At 39.3% G+C, this 21,449-nt stretch overlaps 1 protein-coding gene across 2 annotated transcripts in view; it reads left to right on the top strand.

Annotated features, from left to right (window-relative positions):
* The window catches only part of NAALADL2 (N-acetylated alpha-linked acidic dipeptidase like 2), a 405,646-nt gene that overhangs the window by 23,027 nt on the left and 361,170 nt on the right, over positions 1–21,449 (top strand). The window contains exon 2 of one of the 2 annotated variants that reach the window (XM_077184126.1): positions 1,904–1,962. The exons of the other annotated variant lie outside the window; for it this stretch is intronic. The gene's annotated coding sequence lies outside the window, so the exon portion shown is untranslated. The remainder of the gene's footprint in view (positions 1–1,903; positions 1,963–21,449) is intronic. 2 annotated transcript variants of the gene reach the window in all.

Genomic DNA, 21,449 nt, shown 5'->3' with positions numbered 1-21,449 from the left:
AAAGATCTTATATCCCAGGAAAGATTCTGTAAGAGGTTTCAAAGTTACGCTTTTAGTCTGCATCCTCAGATTGAAGGTGCTAAAAAGGTTTCTTCTGGAAACCTCCACAATACTCTCAAAAGATTTTGGGTGGTGTTTTTTTAACAAATTAATCCAACAAAAAATGGAAGTTTTGCTGAGCTGTCGATTACTCCCCTGGCTCTCTGAAGGCTGTCAGGCACACTGCTCTGTAACTCATGAGGATCACCCATCTCTCTCTTCTTTCAGGAAATAAATGATCTTTATTCAATGGTTATGTTGTACATTGTCTAGCAGATTATGGTATAGAGTAATTAATTGCAAACTTCCCAAGCATGATTTACTAGCCAGCTTTCATCCAGAGGTGAGATGGAATTGTTTTCTGATCAGTATGACAGCAGATGGTTTAGTTTTTTCAAATCAAGCCTGTTTACCTAGAACCAGATCATCGAGTCCAAGCATTAACCCAGCACTTCCCAGTCCTCCACAAGCCCATGGTCCCCAGTGCCACATCCTGTAAATCCCTCTGGCCGTGGGGATTCAGCCTGGGTGTGCCAGGGTCTGCCACACCTTCCAGTGAAGAAATTTATCCTAACAGCCTAAAACTTGCCCTGGCACAGCTTGTGGCAGTTTCCTCTTGTCCTTTTGCTTGGGAGACCAACCCCACCTGGCCCCAGCTTCCACTCACGTGGTTGTAGAGAGAGATGAGGTTCTTTTTCTCCTGGCTGAACACCTTCAACTCCCTCAGCTGCCCCTCAAAGGACTTGTTCTCTGTGCCTTCACCAGCTTCATCTTTCAGAAGATGCTGGAATATGCAAAAGAGCTGGGATTCAGGCTTCTTGTAGCAATGCCTGTATGGGTTTTTTTTGTGTGTGTTTGTTTTTCTTACCTTATCGTTGTAATACAAATGATTTACTGATGTTAACAGAGGATAAAATACTAATTTCAGTGCAGCCTGAGGCTACCATGATCTATTCAGTGCTGTCATCTAGTTTCATTGAAAGATATGTGATATAGCACTAGAAAATGAGTTTGAACAACAGAAAATGTGTTACTGTTAGAAAACGTAAGAATGGATTATGTCAGATAAGAGTTGTGCCAGAATAAGTGTGCTCAAGCACTGGATCCTCAAGCCAGTGGCCTTTTCCTGAAATAGGTGTTATCATGTTGCCTGTTCTTACAGTTACTAAAATTCCTTGTCCGCTTCTGTTCCCAGAATGATTGTTCTCTCAATATTTGCAAGGCAAGTTCCCTGTCATGTTACAGGTTTCCCTATTTATTTTTGTAATAAAGAAAATGTGAGTGAGCATCAGAGGTTCCTGCATTGAACACTTCCAGCAGCATAATCCCTAGAGCTGGAAGGAAAGCTGAGTTTGCACTCCTGATATCAACTGAGGTCTGTTTCAAGATTCTTGTCCTCACCACACACACTGCAACTACACTTTGATTAAAGTAATGCTATCAGGTTGAAGTTTAATTTGCTCTATGCTAATTATATGTATTTTAAATTGTGAGTGGACGCCAGTGAGATGGTGAAGGAGGTGGAAAGAAGAGCTGTGATGGTGATTAGAGGAGGCTGAGTTGAGTTTTTCATGGGATTAATGCTTTCCAAATTGGAGAATATAAGATTGAAAGTGAAGGGCACAGTCCTTGTTGAGGGAAAGTGGTGGAGTGATCCTAATGCAGAATCTCATTAAAGCAACTGTCAGGATTCCTCTATTTTACCATCACCTCCCCTTTTCTATAAGAGTCAGCTGTCGTTTGGAGTGAGCATACTGCCAAAGAGGCATTTACAAATAAATGAAAAATGTCACAATTGATTTTGCTCCTTTCAGACGACTCCATGTCAGCTTTGTCACAAACCCTTTGTTATTCTCTCCTTCAGATCTCTTGTCTGGACTTTGGAAATAACTTTGGTTCTTGGATTCCTTCTGTTGACCCGGGGTAAGCTCCCTGGATTATGACTTTTTATTAACATTTGTGCAACAGTTAAATAACATTGACTTTTCAGTGGCTGTGAAGGGTGAAATGCTAGAAGTTCTTACCAATTACCTTATGAGTGTGTATAGAGGCTGCATAATACAATCCATGCTTGAAAATACACTAAAAGCCAGATTTATTTTGTAGTTTCTCTTACAGAAGTATTTGCACATTATGGTAATTACTTTGCAAAATGTTGTGTGCCGTGGTAGTAGCCACATAAAATATGAGTAGCTATGTGGTTTTATTTGTTTCTAAAGAATATGTACTTCTAAGGTTGATAGTGTTATTTTCTTCCATATTTATAATTCCTCACTCTTTCACTGTATGTTTGATGGTTATAGTGCATTTTCCTGCTTGTGAGGAGATCAAAAGGTTGTTTTTCTTCTGTACTTGCTGGCTGGATAAGTGAAATGATGTGCAATATCAGTCTACCTCTTTTAATGCAAAAGTGTTACCATAAGATTGGGTATCTGTTGAACAAATGTCATTATAAGGAATAGTTGAGTTTAGATATGAAGTACCTAAACTACAACTGCATCTAAAAAAACTCAGTTTTTTTTCCCCTTGTGCTTCAGTATTTGAGATTGCAATCAAAAATACAGTGTTTTACTAAAATTGCTGTGAAAGAAACTTCATTAGCATCCAGAAAAATACCCATGATCTTTTAAATAGGAGTTGAAGATGTCTGAAGACAGACCTAGTGCTACATTAAAGAGTAAATTTTGTCCTTGCTGCATTTTCTGTGATGCCCAGGAAGTGTAGCCTGCAAATATTAATAGGATGAGAGATTACCACTTTCCACTAACATCAACAAACTCACACCATATAGAAATAATTAGTTTGTGATGGTTTTGTATTTCTAAAGGGATTCTTCAGCAACAGTTCATGTGTATTTTGCAATCTGGCAAACAGCCAAAAATCCCTCTTTCAATGCGAGGTTTTTTCATAGCTTATGAAAGAAAAACTTGCTGCATTTTATCACTGTTGTTATTGTCAGATTCTTAAAAACAAGAGACCTGAAGAAAATCACTTTGCTGTCACTTTTGTAGTCCAGAAACTCCTAAGAAGTTGGGGAAGTATTGGATTCTGTAAGAAAAACAAGAACAATTTATGGTGTCACCTGCCCTTTGTGCAGGTTTTGCTTCTTTCCCTCTTTCCCCTGGGATTTTAATGTAGCTTGATGGGCTCTAGCACTGCAGAACTCTGCTTGCATTGCCATATGCATATGTGTGTGCTGTTAAAGCATTTTAATGCATTGTATTTTTCATACCTGGTTTTTGCTGTTCTGATATACCTTTTGCTTAATTAGAATGAAATGTGTTTAATTGTTCTGAAACAGAATTTTAAATGAATATTTGAAATAACTGTTGAGTTTCCTTAAAGTTCAGACTTTTTGTTCTTTTACTAGAAATCAAAACTTGTTGACTGGAAGTTCCAAAGAACGCCCTTAATTTGTACTTTGGACAGTTTTGTTTACGTGGTAGTTTGTGGCAAAGCTCTCTAGGGCAGTCTCTAATACAGTGTCGTGAGCAGTGGGCTGCCCAACCTTGCTGTTCTTCTATTAGTATTTGAAAAATTAAAAAAAAACCCCTTAGATGTGAATCTATAAAGACAGAAAGACACCAGACAGTTCAAGGCTGTTATATTTGTGTAATTAATATTACTGCAAACAGAGATGGAAGGAAGGAAAACTAGGGGGAAAAAATAAAGAACTCATCATTATCAGCTCTATTCATTCCCCACTCGTTCGACTTAGTAAATTGTTTTGAGGTAAATCTAAATGAAAATCTGTAGTATTTCACATCTAAATGAGGCATGCACTTTAGGAGTAAAGCAGTGCTACAAAGGCCAGTCCAGATCTCTCCTAAAATGCCTTGGAACAAAAATGTTTAAATATGACTTGGCAGATTTGCAGAAGCTTAGACTTCCACTCAGCCACGTTTGATCATGTTACTGATGTTGATGTGTCCCAGCTTCTGAGAGCTGAGCATACTCTCTGATCCATGGTTGAGCAGATGTAAATATCTGTGCCCCAGCTGTTGGCATATATGGGAATTAATTCCATATATTTGTCTGAATCTCAAATGAGATTGCTCTTGAGTTCTGGGTGTCCCTAAAAGCAGTGGATGAAATGTCATGGCTGGCAACATTGCCATGAGTTAGAAAATAACTTCAGTGGGAGATTGTCCAAGAACTCCATCCATCAAATAGCAAAAACAGAATGATAAAATAAAGGAGAGATGTGTGAACACCACCACTGCTTGTTCAGTTCACTGAGGAGCTTGCAGGTTGGGAATGAGCCTGGGAGGAGCCCAAGGGATACACACAGAGCATTTGTTCCAATGAGAACCCTTCATGGCAGTGAACCAAAGGCAGTCCTGTCCTGCTAATATACAGGTTTCCTGTAAGCTTCTTTTCAGCCAGGAGGAAGGGAGCAGGGAAGTGCTCTGAGAGCTGTATCTTTCTGCATCAGTTTTTGTTCTTAAACTGCAAGTGAAAATGTTTGATCTATTAAAGTTTAATTTCTGCTGGTGGTGGCCATCCTGTTCCCCAGTGCTCACCCAGTAATGAGACTCTGCTGTTCGTGCTGACAGTTGTTCAGCTCCTGGACTTTGGACTTAGGATATTCTTTCACCCTATTTTCATACACAGATGTCTCTCTTCTTTTTTAATTTAATAGAGGTGTCTTTTTAAGTCATGGGGATGCTGGTCTCATTTCAACAGGATGAATCACAGACCCCTCCTAGTGCCCAAATACACAACTTCTTGTGGAGTAAGACAGCTTTTCTGTATATGGAGAAAAAATAATTAAGAAAGAAGGGAGGGTGGGGAAATAAGGGATGATAACCTTGTTCAATATGAAAAGATAAGGTTTGAAGGAGTTTGTCCTTCATGAGTTTGTCAATTAAGTTGTTACAATTTCACTTTTAGAAGATCTAGTTAAAAATCCTGAAGATCATTCCTAGTGGAAATCAGTCCAGTTTTTAGGGTCTCCTCTGATTTGCACCAGGCTATTTTTTAAATTAAATTCCATATTATTCCATTGCCTATAGAGAGGTCACTCATACAACAAACAAATTGTTCCTTATGTCTTTGTATGTGAGGCTCTGCTCTGTGCTGCTGCCCCCTTTTAACTGTTACAAAACACTTCGTGTCCAGCTGGTGTCCTCTGAAGTGTTTTGTGTTGTTGCTTTATAAATTGCAAGTGATGTAATAGAACTCACAGCAGAAAGGACGTGTGGGGAAGACAATGCTAACAAACAATTTGCAGCTCTTCATTGCCATGGCTGAATGAGTTGGTTTTAGGTAATTTGCTATTCAAACAGGAATAATGAGGTTAAATGTGTTTTACTCGTTTTTATTGTGGCACAATGGTCAAGCCTGAAGCACTTAATTTGAGGGGGTTGGACAAGGCAAAGAAAATTGCTAATCGTGCTTAATTGATCATTCTCTCACGACTGCCTGTAGCTATAACGTGTTAACGATGGTCTGAGATTAACCATCAGAAAATCACTGGGACCGTACAGGAGCGTACCATGGAGCAGCCTAATGGTGAAATGGTTCAACTGCTGCCAGCTCAGCAGAGTGAAGGCAGGGGATGAGGCTCTCATGCTGAACCCTGCAAACCTGAGTTTTTGGTCAAAACCTGACTTGAAATGCATGTGGTGTGATCATCTCTGCATGGTCTGTTTGGAGGGGCAGGGAAGTACATTTGACTACATTTCCTGGGGTCATTATTTCAGCAAGAGTGTCTTGGGAATGTTTTCAGCACAGAAAAGCATTTGCAGGACCTAATGCTTTTTGAGCTTTCTCTATGAAACTGTAGTATTTGCTTCAGCAACAAATAATGATAATTACAGCTCGGTTTGGTGGGTTTTGTTTTTTTTTTTTCTTTTCAACATTTCCTAGAATAAGTGTTTGAAATCCTATTCAGAATTGGTTTCCAAGTTCATATGCCTGCATATAGATTGGAATTACTGTAAGGAAAAATCAATGAATTGCCATTATGTTAATAGTATTGGCTCTATTTGATAAGTATGTCCTTGGGCATTTTTCAGAGTTGTAGCTATAATTTATGGGTGCTGATTACAATTCCTATGTGTCTTCTAGAAACAGGTTATGCAAACTTGTCAGCTGTGACAGTGGCCTCCAGTGGAGTGTTGGTTTTGTACAATGTCTTCATATAAAGGAAAGAAATACAGCCTTCCATTCCCCACCATCTGTTGTTAGGGGTATTCCTTTATTTTCTACTGTTTTGGGGAAGAATTTGGCTTCATGTTCTTGAATTAAGTATAATAATTAAGATTTTTAGCATTTGTAGAAGCTTGACTTGCATGCAGGAGGTCGATTGAGACAGCCTGACACGCCGTACTAAAATGATACATAAGTAGAGCAATGTTTTCATCAACAGAAATGTGTTGCTGTTCAAAGTTGATTCTCTCTGTAGGGTGCCATAAAGTAATTAGAAGACCATAACATGATCTTTCAGTATTGTATTAATTCCTTAGAGGGATGAATTCATCTTTTCTGACTGCAGTAGTGCATGACTGGCCATGGAAATGCCACTGAATTATGAAATCATCTGAAAAACAAAGAACAATTTTTCTAGAGGAACATGTTTATTTTACAGAACTTGTAAAAGGCTCATGCTTTTAGTGATTTTTGCTTGTAGCAAACTGGAAGTGAAAGTATTTATCTTAAAATTAAAAATCAACATGGAACGCTGTGTACTTTGCCTTGAAGAAAACTGCATGTAAAATATTTGTCTTCTGTGAGGACTGAAGACTATTGGAAGGTTTCTGCCAACACAAGAAGAATCTCTTGTTACAGGTGATGAGTTTTTGCAGCTGGTGTAAACTAATCCAGCGATGGCTGCATACTGTAAATGCAAAGCATGAGGATTTTGTGCAGTTTTCTTATTCCCAGCAGTGGGTGGAGAGCTGAGTTTGTATAGTGAGACCCTGTTAAAAATTAGCCTTGATTCGGCTTTTCTTGGATTTTTATTTTTATTTTTAAACTGACCAATGCTCTAAGCATGAGTTTTTAATAGAGGCTTGTGGTGGCTGGAATGGGAGGGACACTCACCATGCACTGCACAGATGGGGAAAGACTGGAAATACTTTAGGGTTTGATCAGAAAAGATTCTGTGTGCAGCCCCTCTAAGCTGACGTGTTGCCCTGCTTACAGCAGGAATTCCAAAACCCACAAGGACATTGTTTTACCATCTTTTTATTATTCCCCTGTAGAACATGTTTCTGATTGTGCTGTGAAGTGTGTTGCAACTGAGAGGTTCTTTCCAGCCCACCAGACTTGTTTGTTTTTGCTGCGTTTCATTTTGTACTCAGCATTAATCCTTCCTGTACTTATGTTTTCAGGTGCAGTGCTGGAAGTGGCCCATGCTGCCATATCCCAAAATAAAGCCCTTTTCTTGAAGAAATGATGTTGAGGTCTAGTTTGCTATGGCAGAGGCTTTGGGAATGTGCAACAAAAATTTAGAAGTGTAATTTAGGAAGCATTGACTTTAAGGCCTGCCTTGACTATTTCACTCAGGTCAATAATCAGTGACTTTGTGGAGGCTGCATGCCTTAGCACAAAGAAAGGCATGAGTGGTTCCATATGTGCAAATTAGAGCCAATGACTCTCCTGTATGACACATGAAGGGAAACTTTAGTTTTGAGCAAGGGAGCATAATAACTATTTCTTGGTTGCTAAATATCCAGTGTACAAAGCCAAGTTTTCAGTGAAGGTATAGATCATTATTTCTCACATGACTATTGAAAAATGAAAGAAAATACAGAAGCTGCAATAGATGCTTCACACCTTGCTGTAGTTCAGGGCAGAGGTGCAATATTTAGCAGTCTCATGGTATTCTCAGTATACTTAATAATTCTTTAGGACTATGTTGTTCTAATTATAGCTCTTCTGAGTTCAAGAAGAGTGTTTCATATAGCCTTAAGGCCGATGAAGGAGATAATCTTCTTGGGAGTTCTGACATTTGTTTTAATGGAAGCAGGATCAAGCACAAATGCTAGGCTGCAGTGACATTTAAATGTGATCAGCAATACTGATCAGCGATCAGGAAATCGAGCTGTTCCAGCTGCTTACTCAAAAGAGACTCCTTTATGTAACATATTGTCAATTGTAAGGGTTTTTTTAATATTTTCTTAGAATATGGCTCTCCCTCTATGAATAAACCACCCTGTCCTGGTGATGTGGATGACAAGGCTCTGATGGATTTCAGCAACATTATGAATCTCACCTGCTGGAGATAGAGTTTATATGCATGGATGCAGAACTGCTCAAAGCAAAATGTTTCACCATCCTCGGATGAACACTTCTGGTGCTCCGAGGCATCTCAGTGTGTTAGGGAAGGGAGCTCATCTCCACAGAGATGAATGTTTTGCAGTGGTTTTATTCTCATAAAAAGCTGAAGCCAGAACCAAGAAATGGAACAATTTTTGATTGAAAAAAATCATCCCAGCTCCTCTCCCCAAACAAGACACCTTCACAGGAAATAAATGACGTTGTAATTAAAGTAACAGAGGTTTCAGCTTCAGCAGGGAGAGTGTCCAGTAGTTTTCTATATCTAAGCTCACCTCTTCATTTCTCCATTAGTTGTCATCTTCTTAATACACAGAAAAATCTGTCTCACAGGTACATGTTGAGATATGAGTAGACAAAGGCTGGGGCAGAACTGAAGCCTCTGGCAGAGACATGGCAGCTGACAGGGGATGTGGCACTTTGCATTTTAGTTGGGAATAGTTGGGTGGTTCTGCAATGTTAGCAGGAGTACATTTGCAATGAGAAGCGTGCGCACCTTCTTTGATGGCTTTCATAGTGGTATTAGTTTCTTCAACCCAACAGAAGCAGCCTGACATCTTTTTTTTTCCTGTTGTTTCTCATTTGGGTTTTCCTGTACTGAATGGATGTATTCAGAATCGGCTGAAGCTTGATAAATGCAGCTGTGAAGACTTGTCTTCAAGCTATACTGCAGACTTTTCTCTTGCCTTTCTTTGCTCCAAGAAATACCTGTTCAACTGTTTTTATAGTATTTTTATGATAGGCATTTCAGATACCTACTGCTGGATAAATAAAACTGCCTTCCTAGCTTCAGGAGCCGGGGATGTTTTTTCATTTGTTTCTCAAAATTTGTTGCAGTGCAGAATGTGCTTGGATGTCATACTAAAGAAGATGGCCTGGCATGGAAATGAGAACATAATTAAAATTATTTTTTCTTTTCTCAGGATTTGGAACAAAATGTTGCTTAAACCTTTTTCTTAGAGGTATTACACCTAACAAGCTCTCTTGAGAGAGATGGGGGTAGAGCAGCAAAGCTATCAACAAAAATACGGAAAGGCTGCGTTCCCTCGGGTTTGCTTAAATTTGAAAGTAGATAGGAACTGTGAAGAAATATAATACAATCTGCTAAAGAAACTGCAGTATAACTCCACTGGCCTCAGACACAGTAATGTACCAGTGTAAAGATCTCGTATTAACCTGAAAAATAGGTAGCAACATAAAACACTCTAAAGTTGCTTAGTTTACATTTGTCCTTGATGCATCGTCTTCAGTGCCTTGTGGTGTGGAGATCAATTTGTGCTGTAAATGCTGTGGAATGGGGAAGTCTTTTTACCTGCTGTGGGAAGGGCCCTGTGAACCTTCTCTGTGTTAGAGTTTGTCATGGTAAGTTCAAAATGGCCACTGAGCTAAAGCAGCAGTTAAATGATGATGATTCTTGGTCTTCATTTAATGGCAAATTGAGGTTTACTAAGCCATTTAGGCCATTGAAGCCACTTGTGGTGTGAGATTTTCTGTCCCTGCCCACATGAAATTACCTGATGGAGTCATAACAGTGGTGGTTTAGGATTTGAAGCAAAGTAAGTAATTCTTGAGTGTTTCAAATGTTTTTTTTTTTTTTTTTTTTTTTTTTTTTTTTTTTTTTGATAATCTGGAATGCTTCTTAATCCATGCAATACTTGTTTTATTATGATCTTTTCTCAGAATTTGTGAATGCCTTCCATACAGAATCAGCAGGAATGGTTTTGCAGTTTTTTACTTCTGAAATTCCAATTGAGAAGTAGCAGTTCTTTTGTTTGTTGTTTTGAGGAGGAGCTTGGTACTGGGTTCATAGTGAAAAGTGTGCGTGAATTTGAGCAAATCAATGCTTTCCAAGACTGACGTAGATTTTTTTTGAGAAATCCCTTTGAGTTACATTGTTCTCCATTCAAACACACTTGAAAATCTGGTTATTGGTGTCTGCCATATTGGACAACTATGAGAACTGTAACTTAGAATAGATCTGTAACAAGAATACATCTGCATCTCAATAGAAGGGAAGTGGAAGATATGAGAAAAATTGAAGTTTTGTGTCAAAGCTCTTGTGGCTTTGAAGTTCAGTAGAAGTGAACTGTAGAAGCAAACTGCTACTAAATAGTATCTCTAGCATCTTAAACATTCTCATTGAGGTGTTGGTTTTCATCTTCCATAGAAGTCCACATAGCCAATGTGCTGACATTGCTGCTCTGAGTGTTAATTAACTTAGGGCTCTAATGTAATGGGATTTGCGCAGTTTATTTGAATGAAGCTGTTGCTTTATTTGGTGTTGCTTTCCCGTGACAGAACTTGGTGAGATTTCTGTGGGAGATGCAGCTGGTGTGTGATGGATGTGGTGAGCCTGTGCTGCAGAGAGGTGGCCTGATGGGCAGTGCCCAGCCCAAGGCTTTCTGGAGAGGTGCACACTTGATTCTTTCTGAATTTACTGGGAGTGTTATTCTGGATCCTTTGCTCTGGGAGGTTTCTCTTTTTCTCACAATCAGCACATTCACTTTTTTCCACTACCCTCTCAGATCCCTTGTGTTTCTAATTATCATTTCAAAATCACTGCCTGTCCTTCGTTCTGCATAATCTCTGCTTGTTTGCATTCCAGCAGCACACCTGTACTGCAAATGCAACACCAATTAATAGTCTTTTCAGTAGTTTAAAATAAATAGTGTCCATGTATGGGCTTATTCTCAAACCATAATGCATTCAGTATTTTTTATTTGACAGGCCTTGAGTTCTAAGAGCTGGATTTAGCAAAAGTTTGAAACTGTTTTAGGCTGAGTAAGCAGATATCGTTCTCTAATCAGTTAAACACACCGTGCTTCTTTATAGCTCTCTACAGGAGTAAAGAATTAAAAAAGTTAAGCAGTGAATAAATATCTCAAAAAACACCTATTTTTCCTTGAAATGTGCTTCACCTAGCAAAATATTCTTAATCTACAGTTCTCCTCTTTGCTCTTAGGTTATCAAATCATATGTGCGTACAAATTTCAAAAGCAGATTTGAAATCACTGAAAATATTTTGCTGCCTTTTGCTTTCAGCTTTACTGTACTGCCTTTTTTTTTTTTCTCTTGAACTTGATCATCTATAGTAATTGCAGTAATGAAGTAAGGGATAAGGTAAAGGCAAATTATAGCTAAATACTTTAAAATAATAAAAGCCTTATGGCTTGAAATTTGCTTTTGAAGTTTTCAGAGCCATCTAATTTCCTCAATAAAATGTCTCTGCAGTGTATAAAAAAATCAGGACTATTTATCTTTTCTGAGGAGAAGTAAAGTATGACTTAACCCAAGAATTCATGCAGAGAATAGCGTATAGAAACAATGTTGATGCCAATAACATAATGAAAAAGAGGAGTCTCTTTTTTTTTTTTTGGCAGAAGGCATCAGGCTAAGAGCAGCAAAATAAAGGACATATTTTCAGGTCAATTCTTTTGTTAAGGACTTGCTTTGAATGTTAACTTAGGTTTTCTGATCCAAGAAAAACTTCTGGTAATATGATTTAAGTATTGTCTTGGCCTCTTGCTCTCATGCTTGGTTAGATCATCTCTGAGCATGAGGAAGAAGATGAGAATTTACAGAGATGTGGCTCTCCCTGAGAGCTGTGAAACGGGGAATTGTCCAAAGCTGCTCTGCTGGAAGTTAATGAATGTAACCCTGTAAGTAATTCTGACTACATGAGGGCAGTGTCACCTTGGTTCCAAAAACTGGTTGGTCTTTAAGCACCTTTGGTGTCCCAGCCGTGTGACATAAGTACAGGGTCTGTACTTTGATTTCAGAACATGCAACTGATTTTGTAACTTCAGACAAACCATAGTCCCTACACTTGAAGTTTTTCAAATCTATCAGTGTTTTTTTTTCTTTCTCTTTTTTAAGAAAAAAAAAAGTATTACAGTATGTACTGTAGCTGATCTCTGAAGAAAGTACTTCACAGCCCCCCCCCCCCATGAAAACTCTTGACAAGACTCCTGAAATTGCATCTTCTCTGTTATCACTCAAAACTGATGGAGGAGATGCAATGCTATGACTTGACAAGCTTAAGTACAAAATTATTGATCTCTGAACTGCAGCAGAACTCCTAAGGATAATCTCTCAGTATATATTTGGCATTGAGTAGTATTCAACACTTGTTGCTTTTGCTGCATGTTATTTCTTTTTGGATAATTTAGCCAGTTTCCAGAACTTCTTTGACAGCTGCGTTTCTCTGAGTTTCCTTTGGCATGGAAGAAAATTTTGGGCCAGATTTTTGCCTCAGAACTGATATCAAGTAATAATTGTCTTCTGAAATTGAGAGGATTTACCAAATGCTTGCAATTTAGGGATAAGTTGGAAATTCAACCTATGTACTAAGTGCATGGAATAAATGTGTTCACTAGTTTTGTGAGTCTGAAGGTCACAGCTGTAGACAGATCCAAACCAGTGATTAACCAATTTGTAATTTGCTGTTGGTTTGTACATTGAAATGAAGGTTGTATATCACTGTGAGAGATGTGATCCAGCTCAGCCAGATGCATGTGGGCTCAATGAAGAAATTGCTGAGTTTAATTCTTTGGCCTGTGCAATGTAGAAGGTCAGTCTGGGTGATCACAGTTGCCCTCTAAAATGCTGGGTGTCAAAAATGAAGAGGGATGTATTTGAAAAAGTACAAAACAGGGCTTGTTAGAAATGAGTTGTCAATAGATAACATGGAGTAAGCAGATAATTGTCAATTTATGCAATTAAAATATTTTAGAAAAACTGATTAAAAAATTGCTGGCTTCATGGAAGCATAAAGTAACATTAGTTTATCTTACTGAACAAAAACACCCAACCTTTTTTTTTAACTTTAACACATACATGAATTTGGCTGTTGTAGTTCTATGAGATTTGCAGAACTGAGGGACTGTCTCTGTCCTTTCATCCATATTTAATATGCAAAATAGGACTCCATGTATACAGTTTTTGTTTGAGCTCCAGTGTGCTTAAATAATCTGGTTGCCTGGGGAAGAGGAAAATTGATGGGATAGGAAAAGGAAGGTTGAGGAATCTGAAAACAGGCTCCCAAACACACACCACAAAGCCTGAATGTGCACACCTGCACTTGGTTTGTTTTATGCATTGTTGCACCTGAGTGGAGTCAAGTGGCAATAAAAGGAACCTTTCTTTATATTGGCTACTTATTTTCCAAAGAGTTTCAAATACCTGAGAATTCAGAACCTACGTGGTAATCAGCCTTAGCTAGGGAAACCTTAATTAGATCCTTAGCAATAGAGTTACACAAAAAATGCTGAAATCAAGAAAATTGTCAGTGTCCCAGTTGTCTTGATCAGGAAGAAATAATTTCATGTAAGTGTAAATGCAAGTGCCATTAAATCAAATGGATATTCTTTAACATGGGGAATATTTTTCTTATTTTCTGGATGTTTTCCCTATTTCCCTTCGTTGATGCAGGAGAAAGGTACTGCTTGTGTGAGAGGACATTGCTGCTTCTCTTCTTTCTCAAAAATACCCATATACAGAACAGGGAGTGACCTAGGAAAAGGTAATTTTGTGCTTGGTTAGTAACCTTGAATAACACAGTTTAACCTTAGATAACCTGGGAGTTTAGATTATGTTTTAAGAATATTTTAACTTTTTAATTAATTACATAGTTCTGCTGTTTGGCTTAAAAACTGGTTTTTGTCCAGTTCCTTTCCATGGAGCTCCATGTGGGAAGCAGATATCTGCTCAAAAACAAGCTTACAGAAGTAATGCCTTGATTTGTGTAGGAAATATATTGGGTTACCTGTCATGAACCCTAATCCCCTTAAAACACATCAGAATTTAGTGGTGACTCTTCCCATACCTGGAAATATTTAAACAGGGACCCACAGGAAGATTGAACAGAGTAAAGCAAATTGAATTTGGTTTAAGAATTCATCCCTTTTTGTCCTACATATCTAATTCATTTTTCTCAAATGCTGTTCATATTGTGTTGCATATTAATTGCATATTCTATGTTCTTTATTCATAATATACCACTGATAATAACAGAAAATTAAATTTTTAATTCCCAATGATACCTTAATTTAATGTTCCAGTTACTTCTCTTCTTTAACTAATCTTCACTCCTCTGAACAAATTTGATTAAAATCATGACATTTACTAAGAAGAAATGGGCTAAAATGTATCACTTTGGTCCCACAGGGTACTAAAAATTCCTTTCTAAAGTGTGTCTTTTGGTGGATGGCAGATTTTAGGCAAGTAAATGACTGATTAAAGCTTAGAAATCACTAGGATATTGAAAAGTGGAAGAAATTACTTGCTTTAGTTACTGCTTTCTCATTTTACAGGTAACCCATTCCTTCTTCCTCTTATCACCTGATGCTGTAGTAATTATGAGTTTGTGAGATTCGGGACAGGATGTGGGACACAGAGGAGGGATTACAGCCTCATATCTTTCCTAGTGCTGTTTGCTGGGAGACCTTGCAGGCAAGTGCTGAGGAGAACTCCCCCTGAGCCCTGTTCCTTTCTGTGCTGGGCTGAGTCAGTGACAGGATTGTAGGGTGGGACAGAGCAGCCCTTGGACTTGTGTGTTTGTGCCAGACAAAAACCTGCTGCTGGTGTTCACGTTTAGATGTCTTGTAATTTCTTGTAACATCGTGCTGATTTTGTTGCTTTGGATTAAAGTGTTAGTGGTTTAACCTTCTTAGTTTTCTGTTGAATGATGTGATTATTGTGGCGCCTTTGATGTTATGCGTATCTGTGTAATTAGGATGTTGTAATCTTCTTTCTGATACTGAGTTAATAATGCCTCCTTAGGAAGTCTGATACAATATTGTTAACTGGTTGGGTAGGGAGGAGTTCACTTATCAGTGAACAGAATTTAAGCACAGGTCCTTTTCCAAACCAGCAATATAAAGAAATGCTTTTGAAATACTTGCATTTATTTTTGTGGCTGTCCCTCTCAGTTCTCACTGTATGGCTGATTAACTGCATTCAAAACACGATTTGCTGCCTGTATAGCGACAGAACTTTTTTGAAAATATGAGTTAATGAAATTTAATGCTGTCTGTGCTGGCTTTTTTAGGTCCTTTGAGCACCCATTAAGTAGGTTAGCTGCTCACTTGTAAAGCTCTTTCAGCTGTGAATTAGAAAGCATCTGCCTTTACTGTATGCACTGTCATCTCATAGTCATTCTAATTTTCTCATATTCATTTCTAATTTTATCTCCTTCTGCTCCCTGGGCCTTAATTCTGCAAATTCATGATATTAATTTTGTGATGCCACAAATTAATACACCTTCCACCATCCCTGGTTGCTCCAAGCCCTGTCAAAGCTGGTCTTGGACACTTCTGGGGATGGAGCAGCTTCTCTGGACACCCTGTGCCAGGGCCTCCCCACCCTTCACAGAAGAGAATTTTTTCCTAATGTCTAATCTAGATCTACTCTCTTTCAATTTGAAGAAATACTGCAAACTAATAACATTTCTAGGTACTTCATTATCTTCCATATCAGACAATGAACTGATAGCAATTAAAACCATTTCCCCATCCAGTGTCAATTACAAAAACAGAAACAAGGATTTGGAAACTTTAAAAATTCAACTTGAAATGTTTGAGTTGCACATGTGACTTAAATCACTGCATCATGTCTGGGCTATTCTGCTTGGGCAGTGCAAGAATTTGAAATTAGAGCATGGTGCATGTTAGCAGAAAAGCAGGAACACAGAGGTGAAACAAACGTTGGAGTTCTAATGGAAATTCTGAGTTCTTTCAATTTCCTTCTAAATCTATCTGGTGTTGCTGCATTCATTCTTACATAATTAAGTAGCTTATAGTGATATTATGTATATTAATGTAGGAAATTATTTAGATTAGTGCCTGATACTCTTGTAGGCTGTGGTTCACACAAATCAGCCTTGAGGATGTGAAGACAGTCTTTCACAATTTTCACCAGGAAAACAGTTGTTTTCACAGCTTTGTTAACATAACTATAAAGCTTTGTGCACCCTGTGCTAAATTTTGGTATGAAACTTCTCACCATAGGAGAATATACAACTTTTTAACACCTGATTTAACACTTTCTCCCCCTGTGCTTCAGAGGTGGAAAAATTGAACTTAGCAGACCTAGAGTATAATATGTGTATTATCTCAGGCCATGTGTTTGTCTGTTTAAAATGTTGGGAGTGATGGAAACAATTTATTTATGTGTGGAAAAACCACACAGTGGATATTAAAAGAGCGAGTCTTGGGAAAGTCTGAAAGAATAGGGAGCCACAGGCGAATAACTGGCTTAACACCAGGAAATGTGCACTGAAAAGGAGGGATTTAGCAATTGAGGATGGGATTATCACATGATGAGTTGCAGCTGGTTCAGGAGAAGGACTGACACTGGAGCCAAGCCTGGTTCTTTAGAGCCTGTCAGAGGGCAGAGGAAGGGAAGCAGAAGTTCTTGGCTGAAGTTCTGGAGGAGTTTTGTTGCAGCCCAGGTGTGCAGTCCGGATGCCCTGTGTTTGGGGGCAGGCTGTGGTTTGTTTCCAGGATGTATTCTGCACTCCCAGGCTGGATTTATCTGGGTTGTAGCTGCTGTCTGACATGACCAGCATTCCCCAGATGTGAGAGAGGCTCCAGCTGCACCCGTGTGCCACCCAGGGGCTGCTCTGCTCTGGCAGAGCTGGGGTGACCCTGGTGTTACTGCCTGGGCCAGCAGAGGCTTTGCTCTGGGTGAGGGTAAGTCAGGTGTGAGTTAGAGCCATAATTCACAGCAGATGCTGATGCCTCTGGTTTGAGCTTTTATATTTTTCAGATTCTGGGCTGATTTAGTGTGTGGGTCTGGGCTTCATATTAGGGGATGGTGAGATCTCTGCACAGAGTAGGGAGACAAAACAATTCCTTCTCTAGCTGGGGACCAAGGACAAATGGTCCAAATCTCAGGCTCAAGAGCATAAACAACATGGACTAAAGAGAGAAAACAATAAGGATGGGACTTCATAACCTAAAGCTGGAATTGGACAATTAGCTCCAATATGCAAATGCACCAGAGCTTATAAAAGTGTAAGACCCCGTGACCAGCTGTCCATTTTTGTGACCATTTTGGGTTCATCTGGGGCATAGCCCTGGCTGGGCTCTTGTATTGCCCAAGATGGATCTGTTGAAGCCTCCTAATAAATCCCTACTTTATTCTTGAGCTCCATCTAGTCTCAGTTCTAAGTCAGCCTTCACGAGGCACCAGTGCAGGTCTCAGTTCTGCACTGAAATCCGAGCAGGAGGAGACTCCCCCACCCATTGCCATTTAGCTGGGGACACTCATGGGCTGGAAGGGGAACAAAGAGGGCTCTGTGTGGGCCCCTGCATCCCCCTGAGCATTAATTTGTAGCCAATTATCCATTACATGCTTCGTGCCCTTCTTCTTTCATTTCTTCTTCAAAACTATGTATTTGGATGAGGGTGGGTGTGCAAATGAGGTTTTGATCTCCTTCTTTCTCTGCAGAAGTAACTTCTGATGCCAGATTTTGTAAAACTTGTTTTTGTTCATGCTGAGATACCTGCATGCCAATATCCTTCTTGAAAGAATATTTTCTTAACAAGCCCTGATAATGGAAATACCTATAAAAGGTACCTGCCTACATCAGTGTCATTAGAACTTGGATTAAGGGGGGAAAAAATACAAACCACTTTTAAACTTAGATTTCAAACCATGAAATGAAAAGACTTGCATGTTTTACTTTTGGCAGGGAAGGAGTTTCAACAGTAACATAATATTCTGATCTTGAGAACAGAGATGCTTCGTTATAAATTGGAACCAATGCTTCCCTATTGAGTGTAGAATATGACTTTCAAAATAATTTTTTTTTGGCTATATTATTAAATTGCACTTTTCAGGCTCAGTTTTTTATTCTTTATAGAATTACACTTACTTTTGAAAGTAAGAGTCATATCACCTTTTTATACAACCTCATGGGTTTTGGTGATAATTTTCATATGAAAATTGATGCTAACTATTAAAAGTCTGTTAATGAGTATAAATTAGTTCATATTCTTAAACCATTGCTGAATTGTCAAGTGGTTTATGATTTTTGGTAACGAAGGCCATTATGTGATCTGAGTCCAGGTGTTCAAAGCAAGGAAGCCAGTGGATGGGACTAAGTGCTGCCTGCCTCACATACATCCTCAGAAAAAACCTACCATATCCCAAAGAATCTTGAGATTGCCTTAAATTCTGGTGTTAAAGAAGGAGTTCATGTGTATATTGCTTGAGAGAGTTTTTTGTGCTCCTCTTATTTATTTTTTAACCTTGCAAGTTCATTTTTTAAACCTTGCAAACATGAGTTTGAGATATGAAAATACTAAATAAAATCATATCACTCCATAATTTGGAGTCCAAAGAAAAATGGCCTCTTATAGTGACAAAGCTGCTGAAATATAAAGAGTTGATGGTTCTTTCCCTTTGGTGTGCCTTGCATTAGGAAAAAAAAAAAAAAAGAAGACAGTTGGTTTAATTGGAACACTTGACAGACAAGGTTTAAATTAGAGAGAAGTGTGATTCTTTTGTCAGTCTCTGTAACCTTGTAGTTTCATAAATTAACTGTTCTTAAGTACTAATGACCTAGGAAAGGCAGATGTTGTATCCAGCTGTTAAATGGCTTTTTAATGCTTCCTTTTTATAGAGACAGTTAATTCCAGGGTAAAGCCTAAAACCATTTCAGGAAAGAAATTTCTAATGTAGTCCCTCAGATGACTAACAGGAGTAATAGTAGTAAGTAAAAATGATGAACATCTGATGTTAACTACTGATTTTGAGCCATCCCGCTATCCAGAGGTGACAGGAGCTCTGTGTAGGGAAGGAGGAAGGGAAAGTTGGGGCTGGGGACACCCAGAGCTTTGCTGCCTTAGGCTCTCCAGCAGGAGAATTGAGCACTGTGCAACATGAGTTCATTCTGAGTCCTGTGTGTGGTCTTGGGCACCACAAAATAAGGGAGACAGAGTTAGCAGAGAGTGTCCAAAGGAGGCTGTGAGGATGGTGCAGGGTCTGGAGGAGGGTACCAGGAGTGGCTGGGGTCGCTTGGTCTGTTCATCCTGGAGACTGAGGTCAGACCTCATCAGGGTCTGGAGCTTCATCAGTTTCTGGAGCTTCCTGACAAGGGGAAGAGGAGGGGCAGACACTGATCCCTTTGCCCTGGTGGTTGGTGATAGGGCCTGAGGGAATGGCATGGAGCTGAGTCAGGGAAGGTTTAGGTTGGATATTACAAAAAGGTTTTTCACCCAGAGGGTGGATGGGCACTGAACAGGCTCCCAGGGAAGTGGTCACAGCCCCAAGCCTGACAGAGTTCATGGAGTGTTTGGCAAATCCTCTCAGGCCCAGGGTGTGATTCCTGGGGTGTCTGTGCAGGGCCAGGAGTTGCACTCTGTGATCCTTGAGGGTCCCTTCCAACTCAGCATATTCTGATCCTTTAATAATTGGCTAAATTACCAGCTTGCAAGGTGACTGAATGCTCTTTCTCTGTTTCACCAGGGTCTCATCCTCACCAGGCTCACCACTCTGAGCTGCTCCTATTGCTCCTGCTTCCTTCTGCAGGTTGGAAGTGCCTGGATGGAGCTCTGAGCAGCCTGGTCCAGTGGAAGGTGTCCCTGCCATGGCAGGGGGGTTGGAATGAGATGAGCTTTAAGATCCCTTCCAACCCAAACCGTTCTGTGATTCTCTGACTGAAAACTTGGAATGCATTATATTGAACTACAGTAGAGCTATTACTCTTAAAAATGCTCTTTTTTTCCCCACTTAGACATTTTTATTCTTTGGTGTGTTACTAATTGGCCAGCAAAGAGAAAAAAGCTGCAAATCTTTGGTCTTAAGTTTAGCCTGGGACAGATTGCAGGCACAGCAGATGTGGAATCTTTATTTCAGTACCACATAGTTTTGTAACTAGTTTTAAGTACACTGTAGTCTTTGTCACTAATAAAAGCAAAGGTGTGTTTTTACACTGCTTCCATCTCATACTGGCTTCTTCCCATCCTAGTGTCCCATCATCCACTTGACATATTTTCATAATACTCCTGTTATTTTTTATTCTATGTCTTCTTTTATATTCCTCCTAATTGTGTCAGAAAGCAATCATAAAAATGATTTATTTTTACTCCATATGGAAGTTCGTGGGTATTCAGAAAGATTATATGAGGGTTTTAGTGTTGACTTCATTAGCTGTGATCCTGTTCTTAGTCAAATCCTCGCTGGGAGAACCAGTAAAATAACGTCAGAGGATTTTTATGTGTGTGGAATTACGTAATTTGTTTTGTAATTACAATGAATACAGAAGCAGGAAAAAAAACCCCTTTTTTCATTAATTATTAGACAGGAAAACCAAACATTTAATCTTTTAAAAACTTCTAGGTTGTGGGGGAGCATTGGGAATGATGCCATGTCAAATATTTATCCATCCCTTCCGGACGAAGTGTTGTGTGAGGTAAGAAAGAAAATGCAGTTAGAACAGCAGAAAACATTTCTGGCCACATTGCACATCGATCATTCTTACAGGGAGGGAAAAAAAATGTGCCCTGCATTACTTAGAGGTGCTGGGAAGTAGGATGGAGCTTAATTCTGTTACGGGAACAAATCATTTTGCCCTTCCTGTAGCAGGTCAGTGTTTTTGCAGCTGCTTTTTGTCCCTGAATATACTGGGCTTATGTGGCTGTCACTGGAAACTCGATGGTTACCAATAATACAGTTTTGTATTTGTCACTCCTGAGAAAATGTGGAGCAGAGGGGTTTCCTCTGCTGAGAAGGGACCTCTGAGGGATCCTCGTGGGTGGAGGTGGCCTTGGACTGGAGGAGAAGTGTGTTTCTGCCCTGCTGAATGGAGCAAATTGCATCATTCAGTGTTTGAAAATAAAAAAAACAAAACATGGTTTAAATAATCAGGGCCTTGGAAATCACATGGAAAGTGATTTCTGTCCTCAAATTCTACATTTCTGCTGGTGTCCCATGTTTCTGGCAGTCTGAGGAGAGGAGTTAGGAATGTTTAGCATGCAGTGATCAATGTACCTGAGCTGTAAGTGGTTTTTTGGTTGCTGTCCATGTGTGCAGAGCTGGTGTGCAGGCTGCTGTGTTGTGGTGTCAGGTTGGAGTCCCCAAGGAAAGTTTCGTGGTCCTCCTGTCCCTGTCAGTCAGAGTGT

The sequence above is a fragment of the Agelaius phoeniceus genome, chromosome 10 (genome assembly GCF_051311805.1).
Source record: "Agelaius phoeniceus isolate bAgePho1 chromosome 10, bAgePho1.hap1, whole genome shotgun sequence".
NCBI classification, from domain to species: domain Eukaryota; kingdom Metazoa; phylum Chordata; class Aves; order Passeriformes; family Icteridae; genus Agelaius; species Agelaius phoeniceus.
This window is presented reverse-complemented; position numbering and strand designations above follow the sequence as displayed.